This window comes from Nyctereutes procyonoides, unplaced genomic scaffold (genome assembly GCF_905146905.1).
Source record: "Nyctereutes procyonoides isolate TBG_1078 unplaced genomic scaffold, NYPRO_anot_genome, whole genome shotgun sequence".
NCBI lineage: Eukaryota > Metazoa > Chordata > Mammalia > Carnivora > Canidae > Nyctereutes > Nyctereutes procyonoides.
Genome location: NW_026575104.1, coordinates 147849 through 173453, shown reverse-complemented (window position 1 = coordinate 173453; position 25605 = coordinate 147849). Strand labels below are relative to the sequence as shown.

Here is a 25605-nt window from a genome sequence, read left to right as displayed (position 1 = left end):
AAAGAAGTGTGAGATTCATACTCTGAACATTATAAAATATTACTGAAAGAAATTAAAGAAGATTTAAATAAATGGAAAGACACCTATGCTCATGGATTGGAAGACTTAATGTTATTAAAACACTGATATTCTCCAAATTGATTTACAGATTCAACACAATTCTCTACAGAATCCCAGATGACTTCTTTTTGGAAATTGACAATCCTAAAATTCACGGAACCCAGAATAGTCAACATAGTCTAGAGAATGGAGAACAAAATTGAAGGACTCACTCTTTCCCATTTCAAAACTTACTTCAAAGCTACAGTAATCAAGATAGTGTGGAGGGGACCTGGATGGCCCAGTTGATTAAGCATCTGATTTTGGCTCAGATTGAAATCTAAGGGCCCTGGATCCAGCTCTGTGTTGGGCTCCCCACTCAGTGGGGAGTCTGCTTGTCCCTGTCCCTCTTCCTCTGCTCCTTCCTCCACTTGTGCTCTGCCTCAAATAATTTTGTTTTTAAAGACAGTGTGGTACTAGCATAGGAATAGACATATAGATCAATAGAATTTAGGGTCCAGAAATAAGCCTTCACATTAAGTCAACTGATTTCCACAAGGTGGAAAGATAATTCAATGGAGAACAAATAGTCTTTTCAATAAATGGTGCTAGGACAACCAGATATTCACATGCAAAAGAATGAAACTGGACTCCCACCTCACCCTATAATAAAAATTTAACTCCAAGTGGTTCAAAAATCTAAATGTAAGAGTTAAAAATATAAAGCTCTTAGGAAACATAAGTGTAAATATCTGTGGTTTTCAATTAGGCAGTGATTGGTTAGATATGACACAAAAAGACCAAAGACAAAATAAATAAATTGAACTTCATTAAAATTAAAAACTTTTGTCCTGCAAAGGATATCCTCAATAAAGTAAAAGACAACTAGGGATGGGGGAAATATTTGTAAATCATGTATCTATTGATAGGGATCTGTATCAAGAATACATAAAGAACTCTTAACAACTTCTATTGAAAGTATAAATAACCCAATGGGCAAAAGATCTGATTAGTCATTTCTCTTAAAAATGGCCTATAAGAGAAAGGAGAGATCATGACCAACACCAAAGAAATACAAACGATTTTAAAAACATATTATGAGCAGCTATACACCAATAAATTAGGCAATCTAGAAGAAATGGACACATTTCTGGAAAGCCACAAACTACCAAAACTGGAACAGGAAGAAATAGAAAACCTGAACAGGCCGATAACCAGGGAGGAAATTGAAGCAGTCATCAATAACCTCCCAAGACAAAAGTCCAGGGCCAGATGGCTTCCCTGGGGGAATTCTATCAAATGTTTAAAGAAGAAACCATACCTATTCTACTAAAGCTGTTTGGAAAGAGAAAGAGATGGAATACTTCCAAACTCATTCTATGAGGCCAGCATCACCTTAATTCCAAAACCAAAGACCCCACCAAAAAGGAGAATTATAGACCAATCCCTGATGAACATGGATGCAAAAATTCTCAACAAGATACTAGCCAATAGGATACAACAATACATTAAGAAGATTATTCACCATGACCAAATGGGATTTATCCCCGGGATGCAAGGCTGGTTCAACACTTGTAAAACAATCGATGTGATTGATCATATCAACAAGAGAAAAAACAAGAACCATATGATCCTCTCAATAGATGCAGAGAAAGCATTTGACAAAATACAGCATCAATTCCTGATCAAAACTCTTCAGAGTGTAGGGATAGAGGGAACATTCCTCAACATCTTTAAAGCCATCTACGAAAAGCCCATAGCAAATATCATTCTCAATGGGGAAGCACTGGGAGCCTTTTCCCTAAGATCAGGAACAAGACAGGGATGTCCACTCTCACCACTGCTATCCAACATAGTACTAGAAGTCCTAGCCTCAGCAATCAGGCAGCAAAAAGAAATAAAAGGCATTCAAATTGGCAAAGAAGTCAAACTCTCCTGCTTCACCAATGACATGATACTCTACATAGAAAACGCAAAAGACCCCACCCCAAGATTGCCAGAACTCATACAGCAATTTGGCAGCGTGGCAGGATACAAAATCAATGCCCAGAAATCAGTGGCATTTCTATACACTAACAATGAGATTGAAGAAAGAGAAATTAAGGAGTCAATCCCATTTACAATTGCACCCAAAAGCATAAGATACCTAGGAATCAACCTAACCAAAGAGGTAAAGGATCTATACCCTAAAAACTACAGAATACTTCTGAAAGAAATTGAGGAAGACACAAAGAGATGGAAAAATATTCCATGCTCATTGATTGGAAGAATTAATATTGTGAAAATGTCACTGTTACCTAGGGCAATTTACACGTTTAATGCGGTCCCTATCAAAATACCATGGACTTTCTTCAGAGAGTTGGAACAAATTAAGATTTGTGTGGAATCAGAAAAGACCCCAAATCGCCAGGGGAATATTAAAAAAGAAAACCAGAGCCGGGGGCATCACAATGCCAGATTTCAGGTTGTACTACAAAGCTGTGGTCATCAAGACAGTGTGGTACTGGCACAAAAACAGACACACAGATCAATGGAACAGAATAGAGAATCTAGAAGTGGACCCTCAACTTTATGGTCAACTAATATTCGACCAAGCAGGAAAGACTATCCAATGGAAAAAAGACAGTCTCTTCAATAAATGGTGCACTACAAAGCTGTGGTCATCAAGACAGTGTGGTACTGGCACAAAAACAGACACATAGATCAATGGAACAGAATAGAGAATCCAGAAGTGGACCCTCAACTTTATGGTGAACTAATATTCAACAAAGCAGGAAAGACTATCCACTGGAAAAAGGACAGTCTCTTCAATAAATGGTGCTGGGAAAATGGGACATCCACATGCAGAAGAATGAAACTAGACCACTCTCTTGCACCAGACACAAAGATAAACTCAAAATGGATGAAAGATCTTAATGTGAGACAAGAATCCATCAAAATCCTAGAGGAGAACACAGGCAACACCCTTTTTGAACTTGGTCACAGCAACTTCTTGCAAGATACATCCATGAAGGCAAGAGAAACAAAAGTAAAAATGAACTATTGGGACTTCATGAAGATAAGAAGCTTTTGCACAGCAAAAGATACAGTCAACAAAACTCAAAGACAACCTACAGAATGGGAGAACATATTTGCAAATGACGTATCAGATAAATGGCTAGTTTCCAAGATCTGTAAAGAACTTATTAAACTCAACAGCAAAGAAACAAATAATCCAATCATGAAATGGGCAAAAGACATGAACAGAAATCTCGCAGAGGAAGACATAGACATGGCCAACAAGCACATGAGAAAAGGCTCCACATCACTTGCCATCAGGGAAATACAAATCAAAACCACAATGAGATACCACCTCACACCAGTGAGAATGGGGAAAATTAACAAAGCAGGAAACCACAAATGTTGGAGAGGATGTGGAGAAAGGGGAACCCTCCTGCACTGTTGGTGGGAATATGAACTGGTGCAGCCACTCTGGAAAACTGTGTGGAGGTTCCTCAAAGAGTTAAAAATAGATCTGCCCTACAACCCAGCAATTGCACTGCTGGGGATTTACCCTAAAGATTCAGATGCAATGAAACGCCGGGACACCTGCACCCCGATGTTTATAGCAGCAATGTCCGCAATAGCCAAACTGTGGAAGGAGCCTCGGTGTCCATCGAAAGATGAATGGATAAGGAAGATGTGGTTTATGTATACAATGGAATATTACTCAGCCATTAGAAATGACAAATACCCACCATTTGCTTCGACGTGGATGGAACTGGAGGGTATTATGCTGAGTGAAATAAGTCAATCGGAGAAGGACAGATCTTATATGGCCTCATTCATTTGGGGAATATAAAAAATAGTGAAAGGGAATAAAGGGGAAAGGAGAAAAAATGAGTGGGAAATACCAGAAAGGGAGACAGAACATGAGAGACTCCTAACTCTGGGAAACGAACTAGGGGTGGTGGAAGGGGTGGTGGTGACTGGGATACGGGCACTGAGGGGGGCACTTGATGGGATGAGCACTGGGTGTTATTCTATATGTTGGCAAATTGAAAATCAATAAAAATAAATGTATAAAAAATGGTATATAAGCCCGTGAAGATGGCTCAACAGCATTAGCCAGTATGGAAATGAAAATCAAAATTATACCAAGATACTACTTCATATCCACTAGGATAGAATTCAAAATTCTATCCACTAGGATAGAATTCACAAATCTAAATGAAAAACCTAAAACTATACAATTAGAAGCAAGCACAGAAGAAAATCTTTGTGACCTTAAGTTAGGCAAAGGCTTCTTTGATCCAACAGTAACAGCATAACTGATAAACTAGACTTCATCAAAATTTATCAACTTGTGCTCTTAACATTGTTAAGAGAATGAATAGACAAATTACAGACCTGGAGAAAATAGGTGCAAAGCATATATCTGATAAAGGACTTATATTCAGCATATATACTTAAAAACTATCAAAATGTGATAACAGAAAAAAACACAACTCAGTTAAAACTTGGCAAAAAGCACAAACACTTCAAATAAGCCCATGAAAAAAATGTTCAACACTGTCAAACCACAAGGAGATACCATTACACAGAATGGCTAATTTTAGAAAAGTTAAAATTAAAAAGTGATGTGTTGGTGACAATGTGGAAGAACTACAACTTTCATATCCTGCTGGTGGGAATGTAAAATGACTTTACAGTTTCCTAACAAGTTAAACGTAAGCCTATCTTGATTCAGTCATTTCATTCCTAGATATTGATCTGAGAGAAATGAAAGCATAGGTCTGTACAAAGATTTGTATACAAATACTCATAGTTTTATAGGTAATACCCAAAAACTAGAAACAACTCAAGTGTTTACAAGTGAATGGATAAATAAACTGGTATAGCCATTCCGATACATGCATCATAATGGGTGAATCTCAGTAATTATTTTTAGTGACAGACAACAGAAGATTATATACTGTATGATTCCATTTATATAAAATTCCAGAAAATGTAAGCAATTTGTAGCGATAGAAAGCAGTATGAGTCAGTGGTTGCCTGCCGGTAGGGGGGTGGGGGGAGCGGAATAGTGGGTCAGGGAAGTGGTAACAGGAAGCAATTATAAAAGAGCACAGGAAACTTTTAGGAATGATAGATATGATCTATCATTTGACTGTGGTGATGATTTCAAAGGTGTATACATATGTTCAAATTATCAAATTATATACTTTAAATATATATAGTTTACTGTATGTCAATGATACTTCAATGAAGCTATTTAAAAAATAAAACAAAATCAGATTTAGTTTTAGTAGTAGCACCAAAGAAACATTTTAGGAAAACTCCATTGTGTTCCTTAAGACAAGCATGAAGATTTGTTGACTCCAAGTTTGAATTTAAAAACACAAAAATAAGAGGGGTACCTGGCTGGCTAAGTCAGTAGAGCATAGAACTCTTGGTTTTGGGGTTGTGAGTTTGAGTCCTACATTGGGTGTAGAGATTACTTAAAAATAAAAAATCTTGGGCAGCCCCGGTTTAGCACCGCCTGCAGCCCGGGGTGTGATCCTGGAGACCCAGGATCGAGTCCGACGTCGGGCTCCCTGCATGGAACCTGCTTCTCCCTCTGCCTGCTTCTCCCTCTGCCTGTGTCTCTATGAATAAATAAATAAAATCTTTTTTAAAAATAAATAAAAAATCTTTAAAAAAACAAAAAAAAAGTTAAACAACTGCTCTCTAAAAAAAGCAGAACTTATATTACTCTGAAGGTCTCATTACATCTGTTCTATTTGCATTGTGATTTTGAGACAACAGAAAAGCGCTAAACACAGTTCATTCTATGACACTGATCCTACACATAATGACTTTTAAGCAGTTTCTACTCAATCTTTTGATTCTATAATTTTATAGTACTACTTACACGTATTTCATACATCATTTGCATGATACTTACACTGCAGTGTGTCAAAATAACTTCTGCAGTAAGAGTAACCTACTATGTTTTGCAAAATACAATCCATTTGAATCTATTTAAAAGTTCTATTCTATATAGTCTTCCTAAATTTTTGTACAATTTCTTACTAAAGTTTTCAAAAACTAAATTTATAATTTTTAGCTCATTTTTTATATAACAAAAACAAAGTTACAAAATTATTTGGAAAACATAAGCACTGTCAGAAAAACAAATTAAGACATTACGAAGTATAAATAAATATTTATAAGGGAAGGAATTAGAACCTTTTATTTCTTCAGCAATTGATGAGTTACAATGATACATGGATTTTTTTAACATGTTATTGAATAAATGGTTTGTAAGTCTTTAGAAATAAAAGTACTGATCACCAGAAAGTAGTACTCATTCATAACAAATGTTTAAGTACCTACTATGCGTTACGCACTGCTATGGACTGAATGCTTCTCTCACCAGCCCCCATTCCTATGTTGAAGTCCTAACCTCCAATGCGATAATATTAGGGATAAGGCTTTTGGGAGGTTAAGTAGGTCATGAGGGTGCACCCTTCCTTAATGGGATTAGTGCTTTTATGAAAGAGATCCCAGAGAGCATCATAGCCCTCTTTCAGCCATGTGAAGATACAGGTTGGCAGTCTGTAATAACCCAGAAAAGGGCCCTCACCAGAGCTCGACTATGCTGGCACTCTGATCTCAGACTAAGAGAAATAAGTTTCTATTATTCATAAGCTAGTCTATGGTACTTTGTTATAGCTGTCTTAATTGATTAAGACAGTTACACTGTGTTGGGAGCTAAGAACAAGTAACATCAGATCATTTTGAGAAGTGTTTCTGGGGAAAATTATATTCAAGGTACCCAGATTTCAGCAAAACAAGTAACAGTAATATTCATGCTAACATTATAGGTAAAACAGAAATATGTGTCAAAAGTAGCCTGTGGCACAGGAAAAACAACTACAAAAATCAAGTAGATATAATAGCTACTTAATAATTGTATAATCTTGGGCATAATACTTACCTATCTGGCTTTCATCTATAAAATGAAGTATTTGTCTAAAATGACCAAGGTCATTTAGACATCCAAGATGTTTCAATTCCTTTCATTAAAGATAAACTAAAAATAGGCACACACATGACCAAGGTCATTTAGACATCCAAGATGTTTCAATTCCTTTCATTAAAGATAATCTACAAATAGACACACACACACACCCCTTATTTTTTGGAGGGCAAATTTGATTTAATGTACATGATTTTTAATCCAGCAATTCACAATTCCACTTTTAAGATTTTTAAGACTCCATACTGGGGCAGCCTGAGTGGCTCAGCGGTTTAGCGCCGCCTTCAGCCCAGGGTGTGATCCTGGGAACCCAGGGTCAAGTCCCATGTCAGGCTCCCTGCATGGAGCCTGCTGCTCTCTCTGCCTGTGTCTCTGCCCCTCTCTCTCTCTCTCTCTCTCTCTCTCTCTCTCGGTCTCTCATGAATAAATAAAAAATCTTAAAAAAAAGGACTCCATACTACATAAATAGTCATACTAGTGTGTAATCACATCTATGTTTACTACTGCTATATGTAACAGCAAAATAAAAGCAACTTAAAGTCTATCAAAAGGAGAAAGATTAAGTAAACTGTAGATATTTATACAATAGAGTATTCAAAAGGAATGAGTTTGACCCAGGTGTTTTAACACAGATAATACCTATAAAATGGTATTAACAGATTATAAACTTTTCTCTTAGTTTATCTTGTCCATATAATAGGCTTGGGAGCCAGATGGGCTAAATTCATACATCTGCTCTACAACTTTCTAATTCTTCATTATTCTTTAATCTCTGTAAGCTTTTCTCATCTGTTAAGTAGGAATAACTACAGTATTGCAGTATTATTTTAACAATTAGTCAATTAAAACATGACAAGCATTAAGTGCTCAGTGTTAGGTGTTATTCCCCTTATGCAAAGTTTTGTTTTGTTGTTAACGGAGTCAAATGGTCTCTTCCTGCAGGACTTCTCCATTTTAGCTTTCCTACTAGAAATAATCCTAAATAGCCAATTCTTACTATGTATTAAATAGCCAATTCTTAACCATGCTCTTGTCACTAATTTAAAATACCGTTTTTGTCATAAGCAAAATTCCTATGCATATGGAGGTCTATTTCTGGCTCTAAACCAGAAGTTAACAAACATTTCAGGTAAAGGGCCATGTAGTGAATTATCACAACCATTCAACTCTGCCCTGGAGCACAAAAGCAGCCACAGAAAATGTGTAAATAGGGTGTCCTCTGGGTGGCTCAGCAGTTGAGCTTCTGCCTTTGGTTCAGGGCATGATCCCGGGTCTGGATCGAGTACCACACATCAGGCTCCCTGCGTGGAGCCTGCTTCTCCCTCTGCCTACGTCTCTGCTTCCCTGTCTCTCATGAATAAATAAATGAAAAAAAAAAGGAAATGTGTAAATGAGTGAGCATAGTTGTATTCCAATGGATACTGAAAGTTGAACTACCTATAATTAATCTCACAAAGTATTATTCTTCTTTTGTTTTCATTTTTTGTTTTCAAGCACTTAAAAATATAAAAGCCACTCCACTCTTAGGTCACAGGTCATACTAAATATAGGTGGCCAGTCATATTTGGCAATTCATCGTCTGAATCTTTACATTTTTGTATACTTAAATTTTTTTACATTTCTAAAATTCCACAAAATAAATACACAAGGGAAAAAAGTTAAATATAAGGGTTTATAAAGGGAAACTTCTTCCTTCTAGCCCAGAGGCCCAGGTCTCTTCACCAGTTTTCGTGTATCCTTCCAAATCTACTGCCACTATATTAAACATCCCAGCATAACATGTGGAACCATGTTATTTCACCTATAGAATAAATTTCTGAAAATGGAACTGCTAAGTCAAAGTTCCTTAAAGTTTTTATTCCAGCATGTAAATTGGTCAGTATCTAATCTATAGCTTTTTCCTTGCTCAGGTTAAGCCTTCCAAGATGGCTTTACCTACTTCCCACCTTCCCAAACAACTTTTAAAATCATGTTAAGTATTTGTTCCAGATTATAGACTTTAACTACTAAGTTCTATGAATCCTTCCTGAGCATGTCTTAGTTATCATTATTAATGCCTGTAGCCAAGAAATAAATTATACTATTTTCTTTGGTCACTATTTCTTGATTTCCACATCTATTTTTCTTGGATAAATTTTAATTTTTTACTTGAGGGACACCTGGGTGGCTCAGCGATTGAGTGTCTGCCTTTGGCTCAGGGCATGATCCTGGGGTCCTGGGATCAAGTCCCACATTCGGCTCCAGCAGGAGCCTGCTTCTCCCTCTGTGTCTCTCATGAATAAATAAGTAAAATCTTTGAAAAAAAAATTTTTTTTCACTTGATACAATACATCCTAGGGTATTCCTAGTGGGTGTGGGTGAAAATAACTTTGTTTTGTCCCTACTTTTTTTTTTTTTTAAAGAATAAGAGAGTGAGTGAGCATGGGTTGAGGCAGAGGGAGAGAGAAACTCCAGCAGATTCCTCGCTGAGCTCGGAGCCTGACATGGGGCGTGATCTCAGAACCCCAAGATCATGACCTGAACTAAAACTAAGAGTCAGAAGCTTAGTTGACTGTGCTGCCCAGAGGCCCCTATTTTGCCCCCACTTTGAATGACAGGTATAATTTCTTAGTTCAAAATATGTCTCATAAGTACTTTTTAAACACTGCTCCACTGTTATCTAACATTCCATGTTCCAGATTAGAAGTCTAAGTGGAAATTTTGTTTTCACTCCTTTATAGGTAACCATGTTTCTCTTTGGAAGCTTATGAGACTGTATATTAATTTATTCATGAAGTTCATAACTTTCATTGGAATGTATCTTTGTGTGTCTATCGATACTCTTAAGACTCTCAGTCTAGTCCACTGTCTAGTCCATTCATAAACTCAGATACTTTGACTCAGAAATTTCCTCGGTTCCTTCCTTTCTTCTTTTGGCATAGTATTTTGTTTCCATTCTACCATAAGGTAAGAATGGAAAATCTGGTATCTATTTTGATTTGCGAGGAGGAGAAGAAGGGAGGAGAATGGGAAACAGGGACTGTTAGCACAACCAGAAACCCTTAACCCATGCCACATCTTTCTACAAGCCTGCTGATAAAGGTATACTTACTGATCATTCCCACTACACAGATGAAATGGAGACCAAAGAGGGAAGGGCTGATTTAGATTTGCCAGTACTTTATCTTCTGATACATCTTTCTAGAGGCCCAAGATTCTGCCTGGATACGCCTACCCTCATGATTTTTGTGGTTATTTCTCCTTTTCTAATTTCTATTCCTTCCTAGAACTGCTATGAGATTTTCACTGACTCTTCTGGATCTATTTTTCATGTCATAGCTATTTTTCCCCTACTTTCTATGTTTTAATATTCAAGAACTGTTTGTTTTCAGGGCAGCCTGAATATGTTCAATAGGCATGATGCCCTCCCAAATCTGAACATACTAATAGTAATTTTAAAGTTTTCTTCTGTTTCTTACATCAACTCTATTGATTCAGGTCTATTTCTATGTATTTGTTCAGTCTGGGGCATCTCTCATATGCTACTGATTTCTGTTGTTTGTCCCCATTATAAATGCATCAGCAACTCAGCATCTGTTGGAAATCACTGTACTCCTGCGTAAATTCACATTTGTAACAATTTTATATTTACACACAGTACTTATATAGTACGTTAGCAACAAGGTAAGTTCTTTGACTTGCAGTCCCATGATTCTTCAATCCATTTTTAGTCCTATCCTTGTGGTGTTTCGTTTCCCCTAACCACCACCAACTTGAGTAACACAGTTCTTACCTAAGTGTTATGCAATAAGCTTCAGGGATAGATCGTCACCAGCTCTATCTAACAGACTTATCTAAGAGTTAAACAGATAATGACAGTCTGGCAGAAGATTGTTACAGGTGTGCAACCAAATAAATAAATAATAATATAGTAATGAATCACTTAAGTCTTGAACTCAAAATAGTTATCCTTTTTACAGAAGTTAAAAGAAATTATATTGAAAAAGAAAGACTCTATCTTGGCTCAAACCATTTTCTGCCTACCTTATGATAGTTATTCCACAGCTGAAGAAATGCACATAGGTGTTCACCAATAACATTTACAAGGAATGTTCCTAGCATTCTTCAAAATATGTAAAAATAGAAACTGAAAACACAAATATCCATCAACAGAAGAATAGTCATACAGTCATATCAATGGAATATTGAACAGCAATTTTAAAAATGAACTTGAAACATCATGGGTGAATCTCACAAGCAATGTGCTGAGTGTAAACAAAACTAACAGATAATGACAGAAATCAGAACACTGATGGGGGTGGGCAAGAGTAAAACTCGGAAGAAGCAGAGGGAAACTCCTGGGATGATGGAAATGTTCTTTAAGTGTAAATTGGTGTAGCTTATGGTTACACAAGTTTTTAAATATATAAAAGCCCACTCAGAAAAAAATAAAGCCCACTCAGTTGTGCAATTAAGATTTATGTACCTGATGACTTCATCTGTATTTCATACTGAAACAAAAAAGGTTGAGAAAGAAAAAAAATGTAATTTCCAAACTGTCTGGAATGAAAACTATGCATATTTATGTCGATATTCAATAAATATTGGAACAATTAACCATATTTAGCCATAAGTATGGAAACCCAACATCCTTTTTACATTTAGTCATAAGACAGCTTTAGACACATCAGGATAATAATACAAAATGAAGATTAACATCGTTAGTCATAAAACACTTGGTTTCCCACCTCCAAGTATGGAAGTACTGTTTTAATACAACATTTTTATTTATTTATTTTTTAGATTTACTTACTTATTTATGAGAGACACACAGAGAGAGGCAGAGACACAAGCAGAGGGAGAAGCAGGCTCCCTGCGGGGAGCCTGACATGGGACTCAATCCCAGGACTCCGGGATGACGCCTGAGCCTAAGGCAGATGCTCAAACACTGGGCCACTAAGGTGCCCCTTAATACAACATTTAAAGACAACACTGATTCCACCAGAAATGAAGACTCAGCTCCTGAGAATCTTCAATGAGATTACGTGTCCGGACACTGCATATAAATCTCAAGGACAGGCTGAAAGATAAAAGCCTAAGATTTATAATCGAATCTCCATCCTGCCAATAATGTCATCACACACGCACACACTTAAAGCATCACTACTGCGTTTAGAAATGATTCCTCCGAAGGTTGTTCAGGAATAGCGCAATTTTCCAGATGAAGACTGAAAATGCAAGAGGCTCCCTGTCCTGTAGCCTCCTCGGCCGCACTGATTCCTACACAAATGTGCACCTCTGAAAGGCGCCTGCTGCCCGGCAGAGACAGACAGACACGGCGAGGGGCTGCTGTCAAGAGAATACTACGTTAACGCCATAAGGAGGCAACAGCTGACTAGAGAGTTTCTGCGCGGACAGAAGCGGAGAGGATGGTGAGTCAGATGAAAAAAGAAAGTGCTAAAAATAAAACACACCCAAAGCCACGGTCCTCTGACAGCATCGTTCTCCAAAGAGAACTCAAACTGCTCCGAAAAGCTGTGACTCTCGCTGACACCGCAGCGGTCCTCCGAGGGCTTGTCCAGGAGGGGACCCCATCCGATAGGGGCCTCCCGCCCCCGTCCCGACCCCGGAGCTCGTCCGCGAAGCGACCCGACCCGGACCGGGACCCGCAGCCCTCCGCCCGCGCCCGGGCGCTCGCACTGCGCGGGCCCGAGCCGCGAGAGCCGCGGACAGGCGACGCTGGGTGGGGCCGCGTACTCACCGCGCTCACCCGTGAGGCAAGGCCACCACCGCGCCGCTACGCCTCCTCCCCGGCTGCAGGCAGACACCAGCGGCGCCCGGCGCGCAGGGGATACCACCGCCTCAGCGCCCTCCGCGCCCCGCCGCGCCGACAGCCGCCACTTCCGGCGCGCGTGAGGAAATGAGGCTGCCGCCGCGGCGCGCGCCCGCTCAGCCCCGCCCACGCCCCGGCCCCGCCCACAGCCGACCCCGACGGCCCCGCCCACTTTCCCGCCAGCGCCCAATGTCGCGCTTAGGAAGCCTAGAAGCTGGCGAACGGTTCTGATTGATCAATTGTCTATTTAAAATTGTGTGTGTGCGTGTGTGTGTGTGTGTGCGTGTGCGTGTGTGCGCGTGCGCGTGTGTGCGCTGTGTGCGTGTGTGCGCGTGTGCGTGTGTGTGCGTGTGCGTGTGTGTGCGTGTGCGTGCGTGTGCGCGTGCGCGTGTGTGCGCCTGTGTGCGCGTGTGTGCGCGTGTGCGTGTGTGTGCGCGTGTGCGTGTGTGTGTGCGTGCAGCTCGAAGAATGATTTGTGGAGACCGGGAGATTGCCCCAGGCAGAAAACCGTTTCCGCCGGAGCAGGTAGAGTCTGCGGAGACCCGAGTACCAGCCCGCGGCGGGCGGCGGACTCTGAGAGTGGGAGGGACTCGGCTGAGGAGGACAGCTCTGTCCTGCCCGGGACCCCTGTCCTGGGAGCTTGAAGGGTTGGTGAATGCCTTGGTGGACGCTGAGCTAAGGATTGATAGGTCGCCAGAGGTGTTCGGGCATCCTCGAGGGTGCTGGGCTGCGCGTGAGACCGCAGCAAGGAAGTCCTGAGCTGCCGCTGGACCTTTAGCCATTCCATTTCTTTGGAGCAGGGTTTCCTTGTATGTGAACCGAGGGATTTGAGGTAGACATTGTGCAAGATGGCTTGAGATCTGATATTGTCTGATTTTAGTGGGGGGGGGAGAAAGCCCTCCCTAGCATCCCCTCTACTCAACTCTCAACTGCTTATTTCTGGGCATCCCCAAGGCACTTTGTCCTGCCCTAGGGAGTGATGGTCTGAGCAGGGGAGGGGATGTCAGGCAGCACCAGCCTCTGCCTGGGTCTGGGCAGGACACGAAGGTTCTAAGAGCAGCTCTGGGGTCTGGCCTCCCATCAGGCTCTGCTTTCCTTAGCGCAGGTTACCACACAGCCTCTCTTAGCCTTTTTCCTCAAGCTGTGTTGTAGGGACAATAACAATAGCAGACGCTTCCCTGAGGTTGTTGTGAAGGTTAAAAGCAATTCTGTGTCTGAAGGGTTTGGCACTCTACCTGGCAGGTGGCAGGCAATTGAAGGTTACTGTCACCATTGAGTACATTACTTAGAGCAGAAAATGGAGGTGACTATGGGATGCATCCTGTAGAAGCAGCATTCCTAGAAAGGAGGATTTGCTCCTAATCACAGCTGTCTTCACTGGATGATGGTTATTGGGATGTCTTTAATACAGATAGTCTTCTCAGATATGTCTTGTGGGAAATCCCACAGGTAAGAGTCTGGATAGCCTTCTTCTAAGATAGGCTTGCTGAATGTCCAGCCTCTTCCTTTTTTTTTTTTTTAAGATTTATTTATTTATTCATGAGAGACGCAGAGACACAGGCAGAGGGAGAAGCAGGCTCCATGCAGGGAGCCCAACATGGGACTCGATCCCCAGTCTCCAGGATCATGCCCCGGGCGGAAGGCAGCGCTAAACCACTGAGCCACCAGGGCTGCCTTCCAGCCTCTTCCTAATTTCAAGTTGTCATTCCTCTTTCATGTCATTTCTGCGCAAATGTAAATAAACATTTATAGTGTTAACACTCCTTCCCCAAATCTGGCCCAAGACTGAATAATTCATCTAGTCATAGATTCCATGGGTCTGTGACCTTCTGAGGGTAAGGACCATGTCTTTTTCCTCTACCAGTACTTTACACATAGGAAGTGTTCAATAGGGATCCCTGGGTGGCGCAGCGGTTTGGCGCCTGCCTTTGGCCCAGGGCGCGATCCTGGAGACCCGCGATCGAATCCCACGTCGGGCTCCCGGAGCGTGGAGCCTGCTTCTCCCTCTGCCTGTGTCTCTGCCCCCCCCCCCTGTGACTGTCATAAATAAATAAATTTTAAAAAGGAAGTGTTCAATAAATGTGAATTGAATTGATTAAAATAAGAACACACAAGGATCTCTCGCTTACCCAGAATCTCTGCCACTTGACTAGCCCCTTGAGCAGATGGCAGGAATGATTAAGTTTACTGTCTGACATAATTAAGCTTTCTGTCTGGATGCCTAGTTATGCTCTAGTATGGCAATCAGTCTTGTGTGAGTCTATGTAGTATAAATTAGTTATCTAGAGTTTTTTTAAAAGATATTTATTTGTTCATGAAAGACACACACACACACAGAGAGAGAGAGAGAGAGAAAGAGAGAGAAAGAGAGAGGCAGAAACAGGCAGAGGGAGAAGCAAGATCCACTCAATCCCAGGACCCCAGGATCACGCCCTGGGCTGAAGGTGGCACTAAACCGCTGAGCCACCTGCACGTCCCAAGTTATCTTGTGTTTAAGCCTGCCATGGTTGTTTGTCCTGTAAGTCTGAGGATCCAACTTGGGAGTGTGAATGGAAAGGTGAAGTATTCTCTCTTGGGGTACAGAGCACAACATTGGTGGATTTAAGAGGTTAAGACAGAAGTTCTTTGGGCAGCCCTGGTGGCGCAGCGGTTTAGCGCTGCCTGCAGCCTGGGGTGTGATCCTGGAGACCCGGGATTGAGTCCCATGTCGGGCTCCCTGCATGGAGCCTGCTTCTCTCTCTGCCTGTGTCTCTGCCTCTCTTTCGCTCTCTCTGAATAAATAAATAAATCTTTTTTTAAAAAAAGAGGTTAAGACAGAAGTTCTTTAAATACTTAAAGTGTTACTGCAAGTAATTATAAATGGCAGGCCACTGAACTGTCAGAGGATTACATTCCCAGGCTGGCAGCTTTGAAGCTCTCAATCCAAGTCTAAGTCCACTACATATCCTCAGTTAAGATGTTGTAATCAGCCTGTATTTGACATTCCTGATGATGGCCCTTAGGAAGTCTACAGAAAAAGGAGTATCTGGATCTGTCCTCTACTCTCATATCCAACCAGCAAATGCTCAGGCTGTCCTCTCTTTCTGCTGTCCTTAGACACTTTAAATTGGATGAGACTATCTACTCTCCCAGGGCAGGAACATGGCCTCTCCTTTTTCTCTCAGGCACCCCTAAACCGGGCCCAGGACCTGACCCATTATAGGTGCTCTCTGCATACCCACAGATGCGTGAATCAATAAATACTAGTATTCATTCTACAGCTCTAACTTTCCTCTAGTGGAGGCCAAAGTAATAGCAAGATAAGCCTCTACTTCCACTAACCAGATGCAAAACAGCCTCACTTCCTGTTGTGCTGCAATGCACAGTAGAACCACTCCCATCCATGTTAAATATTCTATCCTTTGTCTACCTCCACTAGCCTTATAAGTGCTGGGTTTTCTTCTTTATTTATAGCACTTGTTTTTCTTCCTTTGCCCTACACTTTCCTTACTGATCATGCCATGTAGCCACATCTGGCACAAGCAGGGTGTGCACTCAGCAGCAAATGCTTCTCTCAGTGCTCCCTCTGTTCTAACCCCTCTAATCCTCTTGACATCCCTGTGGAGTAGGTTATGGTCCTCAGTTTACAGTGAAAGAAACAGAAACTCAGAGAAGAAACTGCAGAGGCTCTCCCAGGACAGGACCTGACATGAAATCAAAGCAGCAGGGTTAGGGTCATCTGTCACTTCTTGTAAACTGTTATTTGAATCCCCCATTAGAATTGTTGTTTTTAAAATAAATTGAGATTCTGCCATCAATGGATTTAAATTGTTAGCTTTTTATTATTTTTTGAATTGCTAAATAAAATACTAACTGAACTGTATATAATTTATATTTTGAGAGATAATGAGTAATTCAAGTTCTGTGGCAAGTAATGGTGATATACATAAAATAAATAGTTCCATTGAGAAAAATACTAACGTACTGTTGTGGTATATTAATACTAGAAGAATGTAGTTTTTTCCCCCCAACAATCTCTGACGCTTCTTTTTTTTTTGCCTGTAAAACTTTCCCACTCCCTAAGCCTGTTTTTGAGCTCCTGCCAAATGAAAGTGATAGGGGCTGACTTCCTTGCTATAGCAAGCTCTGAGTAGGCTTTGCCTATTCTCATTCCAACCATCTTTGTTTCCACCGTTTTCCCAGTGGCGCCACCAAGATATGCCCTTCCCTGCTTATTGCCTCAGACCAGAGGCTTCAATCAGGCATGGTATTCACAGAGGCCCCCTATGAATTGCTGTTCTTGGTTTATCAAGTCTGTAAGGATATGGTAAATTGGCATTGGGTCTGACCACTGCTCGCTTTGCATGGAGTTCCTTGGCTATTTCTTAGTTTGGGAACCTGGTTTTGTTATCGATTTCCATTTGTTAGGCATCTTTGATGGAATCAGTCCATTCCTTTCATCCCCTTTTGCTGTCTTTTATGTTTTGTGTACTTTCTAAGTGTTGTTTATCATATGGAGAATCATAGGATAGAACACTGGCACAGCCCTAGAACCCTGTTGCTCAAGCTGGTTCACAGACCTGAGTTTGGTCTTCTCTCCACGCCAGTGTCCATCTATACATGGTATTTCCCCCATGACTTCCTTGTGTCCAAATTTCCCTCTTCTTGTAAGGGTACGAATCATCGGATTAGGGGCCACCTTAATGCAGCATGACCTCATCTTAACATGATTGCATCCATAAAGACCCTATTTTCGGATAAGGTCAATTTCACAGGCTCTGGAAGTATGGACTTGAACTTATCTTTTGGGGGCACAATTCTACCCACTATAGATGGCAACCTCACCAATTTCTGATAGATTCAGGTGCTACTCTTTCTGCATTAAGCCCTGCCACTTTTGTTCAGTCTTTTCCTAGGAGTAAACATATGGCAGATGGTGAGCATTTTAAATAACCCACAATTTTCTCTATTTCCCAGACCATAACTATGAGCCTTGAGCCGTTGATTGCAAAACATTCCTTCCTGCTCTGTGACATTGTCTCTTCAAAGGTAACAGGGAGAAACTTACTTTGCAATACTAAATGCACACCAGAGTACTTGGGACTATTTGTGAGATTCCATAGGATCCCTTTACTCAGAAGCAAGCTGATTCTGCTCTGGATTCTCCATTATATTTAATACACACCCCCAGATAATTTTCTTACCTGGGGGTGTGTATCAAATATACCTGACACTTTCTGGGCTAAAGATTCTACTGTAGTGGAATAAGAATAATTGGAGTAGAATCTATTAAAGTTTAGAGAGAACTTACCAAACCATTACCCAAACTTCTCCAATATCCCTTGAAACCAAAAGCAAAGGAAGGGATTAAATCTATAGTTGAAGTCTTATATCCAAAGATCTTCTTGTACCCTACCCTTGTAATATGCCCATCCTGGCAGTAAAGAATGGCCTCAGGGCCATTCACAAAACTGTTATTCCCCATTCTCTGGCGCATATACCATCCTGTGAGCCACTTGCTGAAGACACTGGCTGTAGTGAATCTTTGCTCAGCTTTTTTCAATGTGCTTCTAGAACAGGACAGTCAATAACTTTTTGTACATATTAATAGCAAATTTCCACAACATAAACCCTACAATTTTAACCATTAAGTATACAGTTCAGTGGCATGAAGTACATTTACATTGTTCTACATAGCCATCTCCACTATCCAGCTCCAGAACTTTTTCCTCATCCCACACTGAAACTCTTCCCCCATAAATACTAACTCCCCACTTTACCTTCTCCCAGCCCCTGGCAACCAACATTCTACTTTCTGCCTCTATGAATTTGCTCTATGTAACTCATGTGAATGGACTCACATACTATTTGTCTTTTGAGTATGTGTTTGAATGACGACAGTACCTTTCTTACCTTCACCTGGGGAAGATAACTGTCCTTCAGGATGGTCACGCCCCAAGGGTTCACTGAAGTATCCTACTATTTTTCTCAAGTTGTTAATCAAGATCTAAATGATCTAATTTTAATTAAATGAAAAGGAAAAATGAAAAAAAATTAATGATCTAATTTAAGTTATCTAAATTTCCCTTGTGATTGTTAGGACACCATATGTAGATGATCTCCTACTCTACTCAGAGAAAAAAGGATTCCATTTACTTATTCTCAGCCTTAGAAGAAGGTCATAATATTTCAAAAGACAAATTGCCATTTTGCCAAAATACAGTCTATTATTTAGGATGTGGTTCAACTAGAAGGGGAAAACATTCTCTTCTGATAGACTAAAACCTACTCAAATCTATGGTAGCTCCTTCACAAAATCACATCTGAGAGGATTTAAAGGTTTATTTATTTATTTTTAAGGATTTTATTTATTCATGAAAGACACACAGAGGGAGAGAGAGAGAGAGAGAGAGAGAGAGAGAGAGAGAAGCAGAAACATAGGCAGAGGGTGAAGCAGGCTCCTCGCAGGGAACCCAATGTGGGACTCAATTCTGGACCCTGGGATCATGCCCTGAGCCAAAGGCAGATGCTCAACTGCTGAGGTATCCAGGCATCCCAGGATTTAAAGGTTCCACTAGATTTTTCAGCACCCATTGGTGCTAAATTTTTTCTGTGATTTTTATACCTCTTTATGAACTAAGTTCTTAGTAAGAGATTCTCTCCTCTGGGAGCCTCAAAATGAACAGGCTTTCTGGAACCTGAAGGTGGCTCATCAGTGGCCTCTTTCCCTAGACATCTGAAACAACAGAAGGCCCTTCTGTCTATTTGTGCATGAGCAATCTGGACAAGACCTTGGAGTTTCACGGGAACCATCCAAAACCCATCACTTACTACCTAGCCTTCCCTTGACATGCTATATGCCCCTAGTGTTAGGGCAGGTGTTCTGCTGCAAAATTTGTGGATGCTTCTGCCGAGCTAGTTCCAGGCTCCTCGCTTGACCTCATGATCCTTCCTGAAGTAGAGAGATTACTATTGACTGGAAACAGCACTTCTCAGCCAGCTGCTTAACATCTTATGAAATTCTATTACTCTCTCCCTCTCAGGTACTACTTACTGCTACAATACCCTGAATCCAGGCATTCTGCTTCTCTTAGCAGAAGAAGGGGAGCCTAGTGATCATTTTACCTCAGATAATTTGGGAACTCTCTGTACCTTACTCACATGTATTATAGTCTCATATTGAGAACCCTGAACTAATCCTGTTTGCTGATGGATCATTCTTGAAGCTGGAAGATATCAAGCAGCATGTACTATCATTAATTGAAGGTCTCCTTTAGAATTTAGTCCTCTCCTGAGGTAAAATCAGTCAAAATGGCAGAAGGTGTTGAATTTACTACAGCTTGTTAACTAGCCAAAGACTAGAGGGTAAACATATAATATAGACAGGAAATATGTTTTTGGGGTGCCACACAACTTTGGGATGCTAGAACCCCCACAAAAATGGACAAGTTAAGCAACTATTAGATGCATTCTATTTACTACAAAGGTGACTACTATGAAGGTTGAGAACCATGCAAAAAGAGACAATTTTGAAGCTAAAGGAAACGCTCTGCAGATCATGATGCCAAACAGCTAAATTTTCTCCCTGAAACTATTCATGGAGCACAAATTGATTACTACTTTAAATTGACACTGGAGGGGAATCCCTGGGTGGCGCAGTGGTTTGGCGCCTGTCTTTGGCCCGGGGGGGGGGGGGGCGCGATCCTGGAGACCCGGGATCGAATCCCACGTCAGGCTCCCGGTGCATGGAGCCTGCTTCTCCCTCTGCCTGTGTCCCTGCCTCTCTCTCTCTCTCTCTCTCTCTCTCTGTGACTGCCATAAATAAAAAAAAAAAATTGACACTGGAGAAGCTGTAAAGGGACAGCTGCATTGTTCTAAATTTCATGTGGGTAAGTCATGGTGTGTGCCAATCCTAATACTGTCCTTGGATCAGTGACACAGGGAAGGTGGGGCAGGCTCTACAGTGCCTTACGAGTAAAAGCTACTTGCTCTGTAAAACTGACCCTCAGGACCTGTATGGAATTTATTCTTGGCCTGGGTTAGGATTCTGGGTTCAAAGCATCTGACGGGTTATTAATTGTTCTCATTCTTGTTTATGTCATAGGGGTAGTAATACTGGTCCACTGCATTCTATCCAGGGTCTGAAATGCTTCTGCACAGCTACTTTCCTCATCAGATGATCCTCATGGTGATACAACAGAAAGGCTGAGAAGACTTCATGATACAGTTGGCCATGTAGAGGACTGAACAATCAATCTCAAAGTGGTGAAGATCTGGATTTCTAGACTTCCCGAAATTCACCAACTTCTCACAAGCAAGAAAATGATCAGAAAGGAAGACTGAGAGACTGAATATGCAGACATACAATGACCAGACCACATGTAAACTGAGAAGCCCTGACCCACACCTCTGTAGGAACTGGCCCAGAATGGTCAGGGCTTGGTCTATGACTGCCACGTTCCCCACTTTTGCTATTTCCAAATCAGAACCAATCAGAGAGAGCCAAATATGTTCCCAAAGCAAATCTCATAAGATGCCCGACTTCTAGGTAGCCTACCTTCCGCTTCCCCCTGCTATCAACTTCCAAGCACAACGTGCCTGAAGCCTCTCTCCCTCACCCCCTTTTTTACTGTAAAGCTTTTCCCTCCTCTGCCTGCCTTCGAGTTTCTGTCAAAACCAACTGATGGTGGTTGAACTCTCTTACTATAGCGAGTTCAGAATTAAATAACCTCTGCTTGTTCCATTTGGATGGTCTTTACTTATTTCCATGAAATTTAATTTTATAGATAATTGGGGTCCTCTGAAAAAAATACAATTTTCTACCACAATGCTTTTTTTTTTTTAAAGATTTTATTTATTTATTCATGAGAGACACACAGAGAGAGAGAGGCAGAGGGAGAAGCAGGCTCCCCAAAGGGAGCCTGATGTGGGACTTGATCCCAGAACCCCGGGATCATGACCTGAGCCAAAGGTGGATGCTCAACCACTGAGTCACCCAAGTCCCCCACACAATACTTCTTTTACTTCAATGACTATCTCATGAAAGACCAGAATCCTTCTATCCTCTGTATCACTCCTTTTCTTAAAAATCTGATAATCTTTTCTTTCCCCAAACCCTTGGCATGCACCTGACCTGCCAGGCCCTGTGGCCACAGACCCTCCAGGGAAATTTTCTCTTTAAAGCTCCCAGGATGGGGATCCCTGGGTGGCTCAGAGGTTTGGCACCTGCCTTTGGCCCAGGGCGTGATCCTGGAGTCCCGGGATCGAGTCCCACATCAGGCTCCTGGCATGGAGCCTGCTTCTCCCTCTGCCTGTGTCTCTGCCTCTCTGTGTGTGTGTGTGTCTAAAATAAGTAAATAAATCTTTAAAAAAATAAATAAAAATAAAGCTCCCAGGAGGCACATGTGAAGCATGTCATAGGCCCTTGGTGAAAGAAGCATCTGAGGACAGGGGCTGTGACACAGGCACCATGTGGGCTCCCTACAGTCCTCTGGGCAAAGTCCCTTGCCTCAGGGAGTAAGAGGCAGCCTCGCGTTCTTCCTTCTTCCAGTCTAGACCCTTCCCAAACCATAGGAATGACTTTCCTCCACAGGGGAAATGACATGTGCAGAAAAGGACTGGCATGGAGGTGAGAGACAAGAGCAGCCAAAAAACATATGGTTTATTCTGGTACTGTTTACAAAACTGACCAAGATTAAAAGAAACGGGGACACTTAAAATGAACTTCACATTTTTATTCATGAAATTGATCATTTTCATGGTAAATATTATGTTTATGAAATATCCAAATGATTTCCTTCTCAAAAAGTTACTTTTGTGTTTTGTTTTGTTTTTTAGTTTTGGAATGTACTTACCTTGCCTGCTCATGCTAACTTTGAACTTGAATTGCTGTGTCCTCTGAATGGATGCAGGGCTATGGTGCCTCCCGGTGTGGAACAGAACTCCTGAAGTCATGGTGGTTGGGTTGGAGTGGTCTTGGGTTGTGACTCCTTCCATGCTGCCTGGCCCAGTTCCTTGTGACACTGATGTTTCTGCAGTCACCAAGTTCCTGTAGATGGCTTCCCCGTTACAACTCTGGGCCAGGCTCACATTGAGAGATGTCGGTTGGCCAGGTCCTGTGATTTAGCACATCCCCCAAAACATCTGCAAAATTATCTCATTACTTGACATAGCCATCAAAACCTGACTTGCAAAGATTAACCGTGATTTCTTTTGGGCATTGATAGTGCGTGCCAGTGTCTTTGACTCTGGGTGTGATGCTCACTCTTGCTGCTGTTACACTGCCCCCCCCCGCCCCCATCCAGCCTTGGCTGCAGAATGGATAGGTGCTCCAAATTGAAAAATTCTCTACATAGAGGTTCTGATTTTTTGTGATGTCAGCTAAGAACAGTTCCTGTGAATCCCTAGAGTTCTAACAAGGCCATCAAGGTTGCTGCCTGTGGAGAAGAGATGAGAGAACAGAACAGGCAGACTCAGTGGAGGGGTGTTTTCTGCACAAGGACAAGAGCAGAGAATAAGCTCTGTGAATATCTTCATGCTGAAGGGATGAGGAAGCTCCTCCACCACTACGCGTGCCCTTCAGACCACCATGTCTTTCCAGAGCCACAGAGTTATGGATTTCTCAGGCATCATCTAGAACCACCCTAAATGCCACCTGCTAAATATCCTATACATGAATATGCCCAAGGGAGGAGAGGAAACCATTCACTGGGGAAATGATGCTTTATTTATACTGGGGAAGATTATGCTTTTCCTTTGAATTTTCTATTACATATAAAGTATTTGTCCAAGCCCCATTCTCAGGCATTATATTCAACTAAATTTCCACTCTTAAAATAAGCTGCCCTTATGGTAGAAAAGCATCGTTTGTGGAAATTGGTGGAGGAATGTGCTTTTTAAGACAAATAAACCAAACATACAAACACTCCTAATGGAAGTTCAATGCTCTTGAAAAAGGGGGCTTTTAGTATTTTAGTATCAGCTTTTCTCAGCATGGGTTTCTAAACGGTCAGAGGAAAAGACTGTAACAAATCGCTCACCCTAGAGATTACGTTTACTTCCAGCCCCTGTGATTCAGATTGAAGGGGGACGTCAAGAGTGGACATGGGTGCTGAGGGCCGGAAGCCAGAGCTTCGAGGGCCAGGGGCAGTCCGTCCAGGTGTGTGTGTGTGTGTGTGTGTGTGTGTGTGTGCACGTGTGTACACCAAATGTGGGAAATGACATAGGCTTTTGGCATCTAGTGCACGACACACTCAGAAATCAGATTTATATTGGTAACAACTTGTGTTTGCCAACTGACCTATCTGCTCCCTGCCAGGCATTTGAGGAGGAGTTCAGAGAATGCATGCATAACCCAGCAGAAAGACTTGGTCTTTTAAACTTATGGTAGTTCAGGGCAAAAGTTTATCACTGACTGTACCAGACTTTCAGTTATGGCTATGCATTTTGCATCCCTTCTTGCACATCTGTCTAATGGCAGCTTTAAGAAATAAGCCAATTTGCTAGAGAACCGCAAACACCTGAACTCGATGTGGCTGTTGCTCTATTTCAGGGAAAGAAACACAAAGGAAAGAATGGTGGAACTAGCGGCACTTTAACAGTTCCCATAATGTGCCTAGTCACCTACATATTGTTCAAGATAAGTCAATGACCAAGCACCTCCTAGTTCTTTGAGCACTGTCACTTCCCCAGGGGTTACCATGACAGATCTCCTTGTGGTATTTCAATCCTTACACGTTGAAACTTCAAAATCAGAAACCTGATGTTTCCAACTGGGAAGTTAAAAAGAGAAAAGAAGTTTACACATTTTATGATAGATGATTTTATTCACATAATTGAAATTATTTCCTTAGTCACCTTGTTACAAAAGCAAATTAACAATGGTATGGTTTAGTAACCTTTCATAAATAGATTTTACAAATTTTAATAACTGACAGATTGCTACTTAATGCTCAGTAATACTTAATACTTGGTAACTTCAGTGTATATGCATATGAAAATAGTCTGATAGGACCAGTAAGTATGAGTGCTTTTAAAACTCAGGAATAGACATTAGATAACTGGTCAAGGGTTAAGACCTGGAGCTTTCACCCTGCCAAGAACAAACCCACTGTGGCAACTCGCACCTGTTGAGTAGGTATTTTTTAACAATTTGAAGAGTTTATCCTTTTTTCTGCATTTAATAAGACTGTCATTAACCACATCTGAAAACCAAAAGTTTACCACAACTAGATTATTTGTAAAAGAACTTATCACAGTGTGTCTGAAAAGTGGCCTAAACTAAAGCCACGTTACAGCGTGTTTTTCCAGCTCTCCCTCTGCGGGTTTGTGTGCACACGCATACACACACATACTATGAGGCTCTGCTACATACTCATCCAAGCTACAAAAATTCCCTAATTTTACTGCTTTTGTGAAACGCCTATGAGATACAGCGTTTGGATGAGACACTGTCAGTCCTTTACAGTGCTTTAAGTCTGAAGGCCAGGCAGCGTGTTGGGAACTGACCCTCTCCCTAGAGGTTACAGTCAGAAGAGCAGCTGGGAACTTCCCGAAAGCCACCCCCACAGATGGGAGGAGTACAGAGTGTCTGTGACCACAAACAAGCAGTGAAGAATGTCAAGAAGCTTATGAGTCATGGTCAGAATCTAATAAACAAGAATGTCTCGCTATAGCAGCATTAACTTACAAAGACAGAAAGAGTGGATACACGTACCTTTTCACACAAGCTCTATGAGAGCCAAAACATTGTCTTTTCCACATCAGAACTGTA

The 25605-nt window shown here is 41.4% G+C and overlaps 1 long non-coding RNA gene across 1 annotated transcript; it reads left to right on the top strand.

Moving 5' to 3' along the window:
* The first annotated feature begins 13230 nt into the window (after positions 1-13230).
* Positions 13231-21576, top strand: LOC129514779 (uncharacterized). Its single transcript, XR_008665504.1, has 2 exons — positions 13231-13379; positions 20938-21576. It is a non-coding gene; the product is annotated as an uncharacterized LOC129514779 (long non-coding RNA).
* The last annotated feature ends 4029 nt before the right edge of the window (positions 21577-25605 follow it).